The following is a 17,512-nucleotide window of genomic DNA, read 5'->3' as shown; positions in this document are numbered from 1 at the left end:
ACTTTCAAACAGAATATCATCAAGTAATACTACATTGTGTGTTTACCTCTACATATTTAAATGTAGGCAATATTTCATTTTTTTTAATGAATGTCAATTAGTCTTTAGTCAAAGAAAGTCAGCCACTGGGTTGCACGTTCCATGTCCTCGGAGTGACGGTCTCATGCCCAGATAAATTGTTGAGGCTAATGTCATGAAGGGCATCTGATGTAAAACCTGCAGCCCTGGTTAACAAAGGCCATCTCTGATGCTGTTGACCAACAGCATGTCGGTGGAAATTGGACTTCTGTTGTTTGGAGAGCATCAAGGAAGAGAAGAGGGCCACGTGCTAGGAAGAAGAGAGAGAATGGGAAACGAGCAGGAGTGTACAGGTCAGAGTAGGGACTTAAATGTAGGGACAATGATTGTTGAAGGTAGAGAGCTGGCAGAGTTGGTTAAGAGAAGGGTGTACCTTGTGTGTTCAGGAGACCAGATGGAAGGGAAGCAAATCAAGGATCGTTAGAGGTGGTTTCTAACTTTTATTATGGTGTGGACTAGAGAGTAAGGAGAATGGAGTTGGGGTATTTTTAGAGAACAGTTTTTAAACTGCGTTGTGGACGTCAATAGAGTTTTAGACTGAGTCATGCTTACGAAGATAGAAATGGAATGTGTGCTGCTGAATGTGGTCTGTGCTAACTCGCCACAAGTTGGACAGCATTTCAGAAAAAGGTAGTATACTAGACTCCTGTTATTTGAAGAACATCAAGGAAGAGAAGGGGGCCACGTGCTAGGAAGAAGAGAGAGAATGGGAAACAAGCAGGAGTGTACAGGTCAGAGTAGGGACTTAAACGTAGCATACATACATTATGACATAAAAATCGACCCCTTATTTCTTGCTCCTACCAAAGTAGCAAGAATGACAGATCATTTGGCCCGGTCGTGTAACTTTACACTATTCAATATACTAAGAAGGATCAGGCCATACTGAACCCGTCAGGCTACCCAGCTCCTCGTACAGACCGTGGTAATTTTCCACCTCCCAGAGTGTAATACACAGTAATGAATGGAGAGAAAGTGTACTGGTACAGATTTACAAGAACTAGGTTGATGAGCTGAGTTGTAGTAACTACAAAGGCATAACGTTGGTTAGCCACATGATGAAAGCAGGGGAAAGAGTGGTAGAAGGGTGAAGATCAGTGAGCAGCAGTTTTTATGTCCAGGAAAAGTACTGCAGATGCAAGTTCAGAGAAGGACAGGAGTATCTTTGTGGACTTAGAGGGAGGTTATGATACAGTGGCTAAGGAGGAATCATTGTACTGTATGAGAAAGTCAGGAGAATCAGAGAAACGTGAGGATTGTGCAGACCAGTGAGATAGTAGTTAGTAGTGTGCTGTCAAAGTGATTGTTGGGTTCAAGGTATGGCTGGAGCAGGACTGACTATATAATAGTAATAAGTGATCTTAAAAGATGTTAGGTTAATTAGAGTATTAGGCTGTGAGCCCATATTCCTGATGGCACTGAAATTGACGTCAGCCATGATTTGGTCACCATAGTTATCTTGAGCGAATTAAGCTGGTGTGCAAGGTATGTCAGCGGTTGGTGACGGTGAAAAATCAGCAACATAACAGTCTGTTTAACTGTTTGAAATTGCACCAAACAAGTGATTGTGCAACCTGCCACGGCTACCGGTTTGGCACGGAGCAAGAAACAAGTGATTGTGCAACTTGCCACGGCTACCGGTTTGGCACGGAGCAAGAGTTGCATTAGCAGCTTAGCTAAAAATAAAAATGAAATTGTTGTTGTAACTATTTTTGAGTGTTGAAGACAAACCACGTCATTACAATAAGATACACAATAATATATATCTTTTAATATAATTCATAATAAAATAACATTACACAAAGGGTACAAACACTTTTCAGCAAAATAAATAAACATATAAATATATTTTATACATGTTCACAAAAATGTCAGCCAGTATGGGCTTCATATGGGAAAACAATCCTGACTCGTAAGTTCTTTATAAATGAGAAATAATAACACCTTGTTGTAAAAGCCATGTATTGACCACATGGTCCAGAGAGGCTGTGAGAGTAAATGTTTGCTATTTAGACATTCTAACTTAGGACAGAAATCCAGCCGTCCTACTTGTACAAAACATGTGCATCAATAATTTTAAATGACGTGTGTTTTTCTGTTGACTTCAGACTCTAACACAGACAAGACAGCAGTCAGAGGAAGGCTGTCCACGAGCCAGTCGACGGTCCACCATCATCTCTACTCTTCCATCCAGTGAGTTTATATGCTAACGTTATATCATTGTGTTTTGTAGAATAAATGACTCTCCTCTGAATAAGTGTAAAGGAAAGTTGTGGCATTTTCAACAAGTGTCTTCAGATGAAGTAATTTCAGCATCCTCAAACCAGGAACACAGTCATGGTGCTCAGAATGATCAGCAGGGCTAAAGGTGACAAGACAGAGGGAAACAAAATAAGAAAAAATAGGATTAGAAATGACACACTAATGGCAGCAACGACTATATAAAGGTCTGGCTAAATCATGAAAGACACCTAGTCTGTAAAAGTTGACCAAGTCAATAAAACGTCTCCTTTATTTGACAGATTATCAGCCTTTTCAACTGAACAATCAAGTTTGTCTAAACCTCACACACTGCACTAATCATTTAACATTTGACAAAATCATTCATTTTACTTCTTAAGTCACTGGTGAGGTGGATGTATTGCTGACTGCATCATTAGATGTCAATGTTGTTTTGTACTTTTGAAATGTAGAATTCTTCTTTCAGATTGGCATACAGTAAATGATAGACATTTTCCATATATGGTCAAAGAGACCTACATCATCTGACTAACAAGGCTTAAATTGATATTTCTCTCTATGGACTTTGGTGTGGATCTTGTTATGGTTTTTATTCCTACCTTGCAAGACAGATTTGTGGAATGGGACAGCATGACTAGTGGTTGGAGCAGCTGTAGGGGCATTGGTTGGGGCTGCAGTGGTGGTTATAACATTAGGGACAGCGGAGTTGGGGTTTGCCAGGTTAACCACAGGGCTCTCATATTTAAAAGCAGGCGTTCCCAGATCCCCTGAAGCTGAAGGAGAAAAATAAAAAGAGGTCAATGAAATGGTCTTTTCTCAGCTGAAACCATGTCTAAGACAGTGGGTATATCCATAAATGTAACCTTACCAGCATCATAGTCTCCAGTGGACAGTGACATGGCTACGTTATCTTCTGCTCTCAATGCCCCCAGAGGTAGAGCGGCAAGAAATGAGCACTGGATTTTGTTTTGAGTGATCTTACCCTTCACAGAGTTTGCAGGCAGCTGCAAAAAAAAAGGGTAAAAATAAGATAATATATATTATATGGACATTTTTTACCAGATTCCAGTCCTCTGCTATAAAAATACTCAGCTAAGCCGCTGCAGTGCAAGTGTCACTCACCTCTGTTTTTACCATCTTGTTCTTATTGTAGCGAGCAGTGAAAAATTTGACCTTGCCGTTATGGTTAGCACAGATGTAGGTTGTTTCGTTATTTCCCTGTGGTGAGAAAAAAAAATTCTTACATCATCGAAACTAGAACCGTTGTACAATATGTGATCAGTGATTGGTTGATTTCTATGGTATATATAAGTTTGTGGTCGAAGTGACTTACAAAATCACCATCAGGTGAAAAGGTGCAAGCAACGTAGCCGTCCGACTCTCCAGACATTTCAAATTCATAATTGTTGCCTTCCTTCTTCTTGGCTCCAAGAAAAAGACAGTTTCCTGAATTTCCAGGGTTGCAATCTGCTGGTTGAGCTCCACACAGGCTTTCTGTACCACATGTGTCTGAAGAAATTGTTGTCTGAAAGGCAAACAAGAGATGGTTTAGTCAATCCAAAAGTGTTCCTTCAAACAGATCAACAAAGGGGGTGTTAGGACAGGTCTTATGTCTTTAATTATTTTGAGTTGGGAAAGTCTTATTTTTAATTCGACTTGTGAAGCACAGGGTAGAACACACTCTCAATTCTGCCTTCATCAGCTGTGTCTGATAACTCAGTCACATGCTAATGCTTTTGCCTTTTTTCTTGTCTTTAAGGCTCTGCCCACAAAATCCTTATTATTTCCAATAAAGTTCACTTAGACTTTTGTCTAACAGTGAAACCCTACAATACAAGAACATCCATGAGAACATAGTTGTTTTCATTAATTATTACTCACTTCAAGGATTGTGACAGTGGTGTTGGTTTTCGGTGTTGTTGCTGGTGCTGCTGTTGTGGTCGTTGCCCCAGTTGCTGGTGCAGCTGTTGTGGTCGTTGCTCCAGTTGCTGGTGCTGCTGTTGTGGTCGTTGCCCCAGTTGCTGGTGCTTGTACTGTGCTGGCACCGTCACCACACACTGCTCCACAGGCACACAGGAGCTGACACCTGCTCACTATGGTGATGGCTTAAACGCAGGTTTAACATTTCGTTGTTTGCAGTGGTGTGTTGTGTCACCATGACAAGTAATTCACTTTCAAATGAACCCCATGTGCACATGTTAAACCACAAAGGATCAAGAATACATAAATACTCTCACCACTCTGTACAAGCCAACATGTACAGTAGATACGTATAAATGATCAAAATCCACCAACTCTACTGTATACTTCTCTTGACTTTTATTTTTGATTAGCATTTAGTTGTGATCAATCAGATGATAAACTTTAATTCTTTAACATTATTTATATATAACGTATATATGTGTGTGTGTGTGTGTGTGTGTATATTGCATGTGTGTATGCTTAAATTATGTGTAGATATGTATTTATACCATTTAAACATTACCATTTGTTTTAGTTAAAATAATAATTAGAGTTAGAAAATTGGATGCAGGTGATTCACAGTTACATTCATAAACCATTCTGTAACAGATGTACATACTTTGGCAGGGGCCAAAACAGGGATTTAAAAGACTTACCTTAATAAATACCTTGCCTGTCCTTAAATAATAATGGTTAATAACTCATAATATACTACATAGTAACTTATATAATAAAATATGTTGATATATGTTTTGATATAACTGATATTCACACAGACATAATGTTGAATAACATTTGTACAAAGTAAGTATTTGGACTAAATATAAGACAGGAAAACATAACAAAAATATAAACAAAAAATAAAAGACAATAAATAAATGGTTTAATAAAAAAAGTTTAAGTCATGCTATTTATTAAAATCAGAAAAATATGCTCTTAATAAGGTAAGATTTAAATGATGTAATTATCAGTAGCGAAATGATGCATCAGTTCTAATAAACTAGATCGTTGTGATGAAAACCTAAATAAAACGCAGTGTCTAGGCTTAAGTCTATGGCCAGTGTATAACCTTTTACCTGAAATATTAGACAAATGAAAACAAAATTTAAAAAACAGTCAATATGCTGCTGTAATTGCAAAGCCATGTTAGACACCATGTGGTTGACCAAGTTTAAAATATGTAAATGTGAAAAGGTGGCAAATTCCAAAAAGTTAAAGGCTATTTCACTGATATAATATGAAATAATTTATTTTGAATGCAACAAAAGGAGTATTTTGCATTTTAGGTGTTGGTCACAGTTTAATTATGTGCAACATTATCAGTGTTAAACAATTTTACAAACAATTTTACAATCACTAGTGTAATTTTCTAAACTCAGAAGTGGACTTAAAAAAGTAGTAAATAAGTAGTATCGATAGTTCAGAAGACAATGAAAATCATTATTGTAAAATGAGGGAAATGAGTGTTATCGTTAAATGAGCTTACCAAAACACTAAAATATTATATTCTTTACGTTATACATTTATATTATATTCTCATTTGTTTTACCGTTTGTAGTTGAATGCATTTGTTTTTCAAAGCATGTGTTTTATTCTGGTGATAGATGGAGATACAGTTCCATATCTTACATCAAAACCACATTCAAATGTAAATTGCCCAAACCTTCCCGAAACAGGAGTATACCATGTTACTAGTCTGCAACTTTTGCAAGATTTTGTTCGTGATACGAGGAAACATGGAGTTCCGAGTGCTCAACCCAGCTCCATTTTTTCCACTCCACTCTGTCTCGCTCATTGTCCCTCACTGGGTTATTTTACCCATTCTTATAACAATAATATAAAATGTTTTCTTTATTATTATTATTTTATATTGTCAATACATTTGTTTCTATATATGTTTTTGATGTTTAAATGGGGACAAAAATAATAGTATATTTCTGGGGGGCTGGAACGTATTCATTTAATTCCTTTTGGTTTTTCGTTATTTTTAATAGAGATGTGGATCGAGACATGAGTGCTGTTGTAGAACGGATTCAACTCATATCCCGGGGGATATGATCCACTGTACATTTTACATTCAGGCCAAATTGCCACTATAGAGATGGAGCACTGCAGTGTCTAAGCATTTCTTTTTAGAATCATGCTTACAACTTGGTCATTTGAACAATTACCCAGCCCTGTGTTGCACTGAAAGAGGCCACAGTCAGATGAACAATGTAGTGAAACTCGCTCGCATACGCACCTCCCCACAGCTGTGTCATGTGTTAATACTAAACACACTTAATACACTTAATAAGTATCATGGGTGCTTTCCTTGTGACGTTTAGGGAGTATTTCAAAACACTTCCTCCATAGACCAAAGAACAACAATGTGAATACAAAACTTTAAGAAAAGTGACGCAGTGAGCAGTGTAATTTCTCAGGCCATGGCTTTAGTGCAGATCACCTCCTGATGACAAGTCTAAGGTAGTGAATCTGGTAGTATTGGCTGTTCCTTGTGAAGGTTACATGCAGACATTTCTAAGTACAGGTCAGTAACAGCCTTGGGTGTGTGTGACACTTGGCAAGTTAGTTAATTAGTTGGATTAAAATCAACTGGTGTGGCTGATGTCTCTGAGAAGGTTCAACAGATATGTGAGAATCCTATCATCTCAACAACAACAAACCACAGAGTGGGACAAACAACAAGCTACAGATTGTTTGAGATTTCAATGTCATACTTTGTACACAAATAAAGACAAAGGTTCGAGATTCATGGTCAGGACGGTTGCCTTACATCTAAGACAGTGGTTCTTAACCTGGGTTCAATCGAACCCCAGGGGTTCGGTGAGTCGGGTTCGGGGGACGACTAATTAATGAATGGCGGACCTCCTAACATGTACACCTACCATAAGGACAGCAGAGCCCGACCGTCGCTGCCCGGGGTTCACGACTCTAATCAGCAGGGGTGGTGCATTTAATGACCGTACGATAAATGAAGGTTTTTCTTACGTGGTGGGGAATAAACTCTGTTATATGGCGAGTGGAACCATATATTAACAACGTTAATAATTTTAAAAAAATCACTTTTATACCTTTTTTAATACTTCAGAAACTTATTATGCTTTAAAATTATTGGTCTGGTTTAAAAATTCACGCATTATTGTAAAACAGAGTAAAACAAAATGTTTGGCTCTCACAGAAATACATTTTAAAATATGTGACTTTTTTGGCTCTCTCTACTGAAAACGTTTTCGACCCCTGGTTAAGACAATTAATTTTTAATACTTTTTTTGTTCAAATTCTAGTGACATTCAAAGCCAGTGCTGTTCTTCTAGTTGTTCTTTCGGAGCTTTTTAAAGAACTGTTATGACATCAGTTTTTGATAACAATAATCATTGTGAAACAATCATATTGATATAAATTCATTTTCTTATAAACAGTCTCAAAGATACAACTATAAAAATAATGGTGATATAATTTTATTGTAATGATGAACTATGATGAAAAGTGTAGTAAGTTTTTTTTATTTTTGTCAGGTTTACTGGTTTGTTAGTTTGCACCTTCTCTTTTACTGATGTCCTCTGACCCAAGACATGAATCACCATAGTCAGTTGAACTGATGTAATAGAATGTAACAGAATAGACCACAGACAGATATCTTGTCCCCACGGTATGTTCTTTTCAAATGGTGACGCAGCTGTGACGCTGGTATAAAGACACAGATATTATTACTCTTAGCTGCTCTCCTGTTGTGTCATAAGCAGCATCTCTTACGTAAAGAAGATATTCACAGGTTTCTGCATTGTTTAAAAAAATAAAACTTTTTTTCCTTTCTTACTTTATGTAGAGTCATAATTCAGAGGAATAACACAGAAGAATTCCTTAACAGATGCCAAGCTTGTGTGAAGTTATCTGACCTAGCCTTTTTTTGTCTTGGGTTGTTCAGAGTTTTTTGAGGCACTTATTCTCCCTTAGATTTGTTTTAGCAGCAGTTTGTTTTTCTTTGTCCTTTATAGTGGAGTTGACACGTCAACAGTCTCTGTGGGAACCTGTCCTGCTTCTAAACCTTGTTCTTGTGCTTATTGTGAAGAGATAGAGCTTCTGCATTTGGACTGGTTTATCTGAAGAATAGTCAGATTAGCTGTACGTTGCCCAAAGGCACTGAATCACTGGTGTATACGAAAGATAGACTGTTGAGTTTGTTGAAACAAAGGCTGCAGATTTTCAACTCTTACATGAAACAGAAACAACCTGAAAGTCTTCCAAGTTCCTTGAATGTTCTAGAATGGTCAGGGGTGATCTGAAATCTGTTTTTACGGTCTAGAGCTTGCTCTGTGAGGAATGGTCTGAAATTGGTCACCAAGGATGCCAGGAGTGCTCCAACTCAATACAAGACTTTCTTTTTATAGAAGATAATCAGTTCTTCCCATTTTTCTGGGTTACAAAGTATATGGACATTGGCAACTGTGTCTCACCAGGCTGAAGACCAGCATTCAGTGACTCGGTGTGGAGCAAGGTCAGGCCTGTTGGGAGAGAATCTAACCCTATAACAAGTGATTGCTGCATTAGCACTGAAAATCCACTTATAGCTTGCACCCATGTCAGTGGTCCAAAAGCAGACCTACACTCCTAGGCTTTGGATTCACAGTCAGCGGCTCCTGTGGGGCTAGGGCATAAAACCTTGCACAGTGTCATTCAGCTGGATCAACCCTTGGCCTTCTAGGTGAAAAACCAACACCTTCACCAGAAATGTACAGCAGGCACAATGGAAGAAGTTTTAGGCTTTCAGAAGTCATCACAACATAATTAATGGAAAACATTTTGACCTAGATTCTAAACCATCCTATCTGAATCCACCTGAAGGTCCAATCCCAGCCAATATGTTTGGCACCACTTATTTTTGTTGGCAACCCAAATATGAAAGACATGTTTATCAGGTCATGTGATCTTGGAGTCTAGAAAATCAAACCTGTGTTGTTTAAAATGTTAGTGCAGGTTTTTATGCTGTCAGTATTTTGTACTCCTAATAGGAAATGCATGATATACTGTACTTGGTCTGTGTATAACCAAAACTTAAAAGCAGTGTGTGGTTAAAGCAATAGTGCCTCAGTGCCACCAAGTGTTCAGAGTATGGCTTTGATAAGGTAAAGTATGCATCGTGACTATCATAGTGTCTCCATAAAGCAGCATCTTTCACTTCACCTACTCCCCAAAGGATTACAGTGTTGAGGACTTGTCCTTGGTTGAGTTTTTTCCTGCCATCAGCACTATGTGATTACAAAGTACTACAAACATGGCAAAATACTTTATAATGACTACTCTACAAGAGTAACCTGCTGAAATTTGTACTCCAGACTATAATATATAGACACCGGTCTGTCATTAGGATTTTTGTGAAAATGGACAGAAATCCAACATATTATCATAATTATTTTTTAAAGCTTACAAACTATTGTCTTGGGACCCTGTCTCAGTGTTGAGCTGTTGAAGAGAAACCACATCATCACAACCATATCATTTTGGTGCAGTGGTGGTTAAGGAAGTGAACTTGTTTTGTGGGTTTGAATCCACCAGCCCCCAAGTTCCACAAAGGTGCACTGAGCATGGCACCGTCCCCACACACTGCCCCCTGGGCGCTCAGAGGCAGAGGTCACATTTCGATGTGTGCAGTGGTGTCACAATAACAATAAATCACTTCCTCTATATATTATGGTCTTTTTAATATTTAATAATATAATAACATTACATAATATGTAAAAAATACTTTTCAACAAAAAAAAACATTCATACATTTATACATGTTAACACACAAATATCAGCCAGCATAGGCTTCATTTAGGAAAATGATCTGGAGTCATGACTTCTATCCCTTTGCAAAAACAAAAAAACAAAAAAAAATGACAACCAGTGGTCAAAGCCAAGTGTTGACCACATGGTCCAGAGAGGCTGTGAGAGTAAATGTTTGCTATTTAGACATTCTAACTTAGGACAGAAATCCAGCTGTCCTACATGGACAAAACATGTGTATCAATAATCATTAATCATCAAACATCATTAAATGACATGTGTTTTTCTGTTGACTTCAGACTCTAACACAGACAAGACAGCAGTCAGAGGAAGGCTGTCCACGAGCCAGTCGACGGTCCACCATCATCTCTACTCTTCCATCCAGTGAGTTTATATGCTAACGTTATATCATTGTGTTTTGTCGAGTGTCTTCAGTGTCTTCAGATGAAGTAATTTCAGCGTCCTCAAACCAGGAACACAGTCATGGTGCTCAGAATGATCAGCAGGGCTAAAGGTGACAAGACAGAGGGAAACAAAATAAGAAAAAATAGGATTAGAAATGACACACTAATGGCAGCAACGACTATATAAAGGTCTGGCTAAATCATGAAAGACACCTAGTCTGTAAAAGTTGACCAAGTCAATAAAACGTCTCCTTTATTTGACAGATTATCAGCCTTTTCAACTGAACAATCAAGTTTGTCTAAACCTCACACACTGCACCAAAGTCCATTGACAAAATCATTCATTTTACTTCTTAAGTCACTGGTGAGGTGGATGTATTGCTGACTGCATCATTAGATGTCAATGTTGTTTTGTACTTTTGAAATGTAGAATTCTTCTTTCAGATTGGCATACAGTAAATGATAGACATTTTCCATATATGGTCAAAGAGACCTACATCATCTGACTAACAAGGCTTAAATTGATATTTCTCTCTATGGACTTTGGTGTGGATCTTGTTATGGTTTTTATTCCTACCTTGCAAGACAGATTTGTGGAATGGGACAGCATGACTAGTGGTTGGAGCAGCTGTAGGGGCATTGGTTGGGGCTGCAGTGGTGGTTATAACATTAGGGACAGCGGAGTTGGGGTTTGCCAGGTTAACCACAGGGCTCTCATATTTAAAAGCAGGCGTTCCCAGATTCCCTGTAGCTGTTCAGGAGAGAAATAAAAAGAGGTCAATGAAATGGTCTTTTCTCAGCTGAAACCATGTCTAAGACAGTGGGTATATCCATAAATGTAACCTTACCAGCATCATAGTCTCCAGTGGACAGTGACATGGCTACGTTATCTTCTGCTCTCAATGCCCCCAGAGGTAGAGCGGCAAGAAATGAGCACTGGATTTTGTTTTGAGTGATCTTACCCTTCACAGAGTTTGCAGGCAGCTGCAAAAAAGGGTAAAAATAAGATAATATATATTATATGGACATTTTTTACCAGATTCCAGTCCTCTGCTATAAAAATACTCAGCTAAGCCGCTGCAGTGCAAGTGTCACTCACCTCTGTTTTTACCATCTTGTTCTTATTGTAGCGAGCAGTGAAAAATTTGACCTTGCCGTTATGGTTAGCACAGATGTAGGTTATTTCGTTGTTTCCCTGTGGTGAGAAAAAAACATTCTTACATCATCGAAACTAGAACCGTTGTACAATATGTGATCAGTGATTGGTTGATTTCTATGGTATATATAAGTTTGTGGTCGAAGTGACTTACAAAATCACCATCAGGTGAAAAGGTGCAAGCAACGTAGCCGTCCGACTCTCCAGACATTTCAAATTCATAATTGTTGCCTTCCTTCTTCTTGGCTCCAAGAAAAAGACAGTTTCCTGAATTTCCAGGGTTGCAATCTGCTGGTTCTTCTCCACACAGGCTTTCTGTACCACATGTGTCTGAAGAAATTGTTGTCTGAAAGGCAAACAAGAGATGGTTTAGTCAATCCAAAAGTGTTCCTTCAAACAGATCAACAAAGGGGGTGTTAGGACAGGTCTTATGTCTTTAATTATTTTGAGTTGGGAAAGTGTTTTTACTTAGACCCTGAACATTTTGATGTTCACATATAACACAGACTGACATCTAGTGGGAAAAGAGTAGATAGCAACCAAGAGAGGTGAACCCCTCTCAATTCTGCCTTCATCAGCTGTGTCTGATAACCCAGTCACATGCTAATGCTTTTGCCTTTTTTCTTGTCTTTAAGGCTCTGCCCACAAAATCCTTATTATTTCCAATAAAGTTCACTTAGACTTTTGTCTAACAGTGAAACCCTACAATACAAGAACATCCATGAGAACATAGTTGTTTTCATTAATTATTACTCACTTCAAGGATTGTGACAGTGGTGTTGGTTTTCGGTGTTGTTGCTGGTGCTGCTGTTGTGGTCGTTTCCCCAGTTGCTGGTGCAGCTGTTGTGGTCGTTGCCCCAGTTGCTGTTGCAGCTGTTGTGGTCGTTGCTCCACTTGCTGGTGCAGCTGTTGTGGTCGTTTCTCCAGTTGCTGGTGCTGCTGTTGTGATCGTTGCTCCAGTTGCTGGTGCAGCTGTGTTGGTTGTCGCTCCAGTTGCTGGTGCTGCTGTTGTGATCGTTGCTCCAGTTGCTGGTGCAGCTGTTGTGGTCGTTTCTCCAGTTGCTGGTGCTGCTGTTGTGATCGTTGCTCCAGTTGCTGGTGCAGCTGTTGTGGTCGTTTCTCCAGTTGCTGGTGCTGCTGTTGTGGTCGTTTCCCCAGTTGCTGGTGCAGCTGTTGTGGTCGTTTCTCCAGTTGCTGGTGCTGCTGTTGTGGTTGTTGCCCCAGTTGCTGGGGCAGCTGTTGTGGTCGTTGCTCCAGTTGCTGGTGCAGCTGTGTTGGTTGTCGCTCCAGTTGCTGGTGCTGCTGTTGTGATCGTTGCTCCAGTTGCTGGTGCAGCTGTGTTGGTTGTCGCTCCAGTTGCTGGTGCAGCGGTTGTGGTCGTTGCTCCAGTTGCTGGGGCAGCTGTTGTGGTCGTTGCTCCAGTTGCTGGTGCTGCTGTTGTGGTTGTAGGACCAGCGGTTGATGCTGCTGACACATCGTACGTTGGATCGTCTGTTGCTAGAGTTAACTCAAGGACTGGGTCTTCTGTCACCATTGGGTCATCGTACCCTGACTCCTCTGTCACCGCCACAGTGGTTTGGGCCCTGGTACAAGTCCATGACAGCATCACAAACAGGAATGTGAGCAGCAGTCTGTTGTCCATACCTGGAATGGATAAGTCAAGTTTAGCTTTTGGTATTTGAAGCAAAACTTCACGAAAGCCCAACATTAGTCCTGGTCAAGCAGTTGTGATTCATGCTAACATTACAGGACTCTAAGGACTATCACAATATATTTACCTTAACCAATAAAAATGATAGTAATAAAATGTAGTTTGACTGTGCTGTGGTAAGGTAGTACCAAAACAAAAACTGTTTGTTTGACATGTATCCTGATCCTTTGGCTTTTTTTCCTATTTTTATCACGAAAGAATGAAACATCAGCTTTTAACAAGTCCATTATGTTAAACAGGGTTAACTGCTCACTCTAATGTCTTAAATATTTAAGACAGATATGATTCAGTCTGATGACTGAGGCCATGTTCGCAAATTTACAAAATAAAAGTTTTGATAAACTAAGACTTTTTTTTTGTTGCTTCGGTTCAAATACACAATCCAGAAATTTCAAATTAAGCCTTCACTAAATTTTATTGAAATGTAAAAAATATTTACCATAAAAAAATAATCTTCAGCAAGTGATTACATAATGGACTTTCAAATATTCCACTGTATATTATGGATCCACATACATTTTTCTTGTCTTAAACTAATTAAATTAAAGGAAAAACATTACATTGATGGGTAATTTACCTATAATATGAGGGAAAAATTAGGCAATAAAAATTTGTCATAAAACGATGATTAACGATAATAAGAATACTTTGTGAGTGAATTCTTCAGCCTACCTTTTGATTGTTTTTCTTTTAATCCAATCGGGTGAAACAGGCTTAAATAGAAACCAAGAAGTTCACTTCTTTTCAAATGTGTCCTCAATAGTTGTTCCACCGTTGGGTTCCCGTCACTTCTTGGTGTCCTGCAGGTGAAGGTGTGACACCTGTTCCCTTCTCCTCCAGTTTAAATAGCAACACACGGGTGAGGAGAGCATCACGCACCAACTCCCTTTACATCACAGAGGATTTTTTCTAAGGGCAGGGTGGAAAGTGACAGGTTAAGGGTGTGCACTGTAGAAAAGCCTTGTCCTTTACGTAACAATCACTGTGTGTCATCAACAAGGTATCAAAAGCAACAAGATTGTTTTCTCCCAGGCGACAACCAACAAAGAAGTCATAGGTTCATCATAGTCCAAGAATTTAAACGTTAATGCTGACGGATGTGTCATTGTACTCATTTTCATTGTATTATTATTTGTACTGTTTGGGATCTATTTATATTTTAATGTTTTTTAAAAGTTAATGAAAGCTTTGGGACTTTCAAACAGAATATCATCAAGTAATACTACATTGTGTGTTTACCTCTACATATTTAAATGTAGGCAATATTTCATTTTTTTTAATGAATGTCAATTAGTCTTTAGTCAAAGAAAGTCAGCCACTGGGTTGCACGTTCCATGTCCTCGGAGTGACGGTCTCATGCCCAGATAAATTGTTGAGGCTAATGTCATGAAGGGCATCTGATGTAAAACCTGCAGCCCTGGTTAACAAAGGCCATCTCTGATGCTGTTGACCAACAGCATGTCGGTGGAAATTGGACTTCTGTTGTTTGGAGAGCATCAAGGAAGAGAAGAGGGCCACGTGCTAGGAAGAAGAGAGAGAATGGGAAACGAGCAGGAGTGTACAGGTCAGAGTAGGGACTTAAATGTAGGGACAATGATTGTTGAAGGTAGAGAGCTGGCAGAGTTGGTTAAGAGAAGGGTGTACCTTGTGTGTTCAGGAGACCAGATGGAAGGGAAGCAAATCAAGGATCGTTAGAGGTGGTTTCTAACTTTTATTATGGTGTGGACTAGAGAGTAAGGAGAATGGAGTTGGGGTATTTTTAGAGAACAGTTTTTAAACTGCGTTGTGGACGTCAATAGAGTTTTAGACTGAGTCATGCTTACGAAGATAGAAATGGAATGTGTGCTGCTGAATGTGGTCTGTGCTAACTCGCCACAAGTTGGACAGCATTTCAGAAAAAGGTAGTATACTAGCTCAGTACGCTAGATGAAGTGGTAGAACATGTGCCCAGGGAGGAGAGAGTAAAGGTTGCAGTAGACTTAAATCGACAAATTGGTGAAGGAAACGGACAAGATCAGGGGATTCTTGGTGGATAAGATGTAAAAGACAGCCATGCTGTAGGTCACATGACTGTTGACTTCACATTGAGGACAGAAGTGGCTGTTGTTCAACCTCTGTTTTAGGAAGACAGAGGAAGTTAAGATTACATATAAGCGTGGAGGAAGATGAAAAGATGAACATGAGGTGTCAATCCAAAGATTGTCATGTGATGCCTGTAGAAATTGTAGCGAAGCAGTATAGGATGGTTGTGTGTAATGTAATGGTGGAAACAAGAAAGAGAATGAAAGTAAAGGCAGAGATGACGATTAAATGGTGGAAACTAAGAATGGAGGAGTGTTCCAGAGAGTTCAGAGTCAAGTTGAGTGATGCTTTTTGGGGTTGGAGCGGAACAACCAGAACAGTGCGAAAGGTCAGCTACGTTTGTGAAAGACACTTGCAGGAAGGTGTTAGATGTGACTTCATCTCAGTGGAGAGATGACAAGGAAATTTGGTGGTGGAATTAATACATATAGGACATCAATCAAAAGAAGAGGTCAGCTAAGAAAAATGTGGGATAGTCAAGGAGATTATGGAAATAGACAGGAATACACTCAGAATAGTAGATGGCTAAGATAGCAGTAGCGAGGGCTTATGATGAGTGTTGGGTTGAACAGTGAGGAAGGAGAGAAACATTTGTACCAGTTGGCTAAACAGAGAGACAGCGCTTTGAAGGATATTCAGCAGGTCAGATTGGTTAATTATAGTGAGGGAAATGTGCAGTTGAGTGAGACAAGTGTGATGAAAAGATGAAAATAGTATTTTGAGGAGCTTATGAATGAGGAAAAATTAGAACGAAATAAGGACAGGTGATTAATCAGAAAGAGTTAGAAAGGAGGGCATGATGGCAACATTGAGGAGGATGAAGAGAAAATGTTGTTGATGTGCTGTTAGAGTGACTGATGGATTTAAGGTACGGGTGGGGTTACATCAGGGATCAGCTCTGAGCCCCTTTTTGTTTGCTACGTTAATGGACAGGTTCACAGATAAGGTCAGACACGATGCTTTGTTGACCATGATGTTGCAGAAAATGTTGTCTGCTGTGGTGAGAATATGGAGAAGGTGAAAGAAAACCTGGACAGGTGGTTTGCTTTGGAGTGAAAAGGAATGAAGGTCAGCAGGAGCAGATAGAATAATGTGTGTAAGGAACAAATTAGAGAAAAAGTACATAATAATTTCATATATACACATAAAAGATTTGTCATTTTTTGATTTGATTTCTAGAAAATCAGCATATCAATAAAGAACATGATTTCTAGAAAATCAGCATATCAATAAAAAAATGAAATAAAAAAAGAAAATGTTTGCCATTGCTGCAGTGTTTAAAAAATGAAACTTTCAAATTCTACAACATGATTACAGCAAGTATTTTTTTTCCCTTGCACAGTAGAACATTTGCCATCTTATTTAAATTGTTTTTGAAGTGACAATGTCAAAATCTATGCAGTTTTTGCAGAAATACAATTTCCCCCAGGGAATATTTAAAGTGATAACCTGCATGTTTGTGTTTACTTTAATCTGATGAGATTGGTGCCTACCAATGTCAGCACGGCAGTATTCCAATCACGTCTCAAGAATGTAATTAAACCCATAATTGTCAAAACAAAAAAAACAAAACAGTTTTTCTAAAGTACATTGGTGTTAAATTGGCGTATTTATAACTCAGGTCTTGCCCAGGGACACTTTTGCACACAAGATGATACAAACCCTGGAAAATCTACCACCAAATCTGGTGGAATACAGACTCCTTGACTACTGATCCAAAGTAAATACCATTACTAATCAGTTCTTCCCATTTTTCTGGGTTACAAAGTATATGGACATTGGCAACTGTGTCTCACCAGGCTGAAGACCAGCATTCAGTGACTCGGTGTGGAGCAAGGTCAGGCCTGTTGGGAGAGAATCTAACCCTATAACAAGTGATTGCTGCATTAGCACTGAAAATCCACTTATAGCTTGCACCCATGTCAGTGGTCCAAAAGCAGACCTACACTCCTAGGCTTTGGATTCACAGTCAGCGGCTCCTGTGGGGCTAGGGCATAAAACCTTGCACAGTGTCATTCAGCTGGATCAACCCTTGGCCTTCTAGGTGAAAAACCAACACCTTCACCAGAAATGTACAGCAGGCACAATGGAAGAAGTTTTAGGCTTTCA

This window comes from Cynoglossus semilaevis, chromosome 1 (assembly GCF_000523025.1).
Source record: "Cynoglossus semilaevis isolate Cse_v1.0 chromosome 1, Cse_v1.0, whole genome shotgun sequence".
Lineage (NCBI taxonomy): Eukaryota > Metazoa > Chordata > Actinopteri > Pleuronectiformes > Cynoglossidae > Cynoglossus > Cynoglossus semilaevis.
This window is presented reverse-complemented; position numbering follows the sequence as displayed.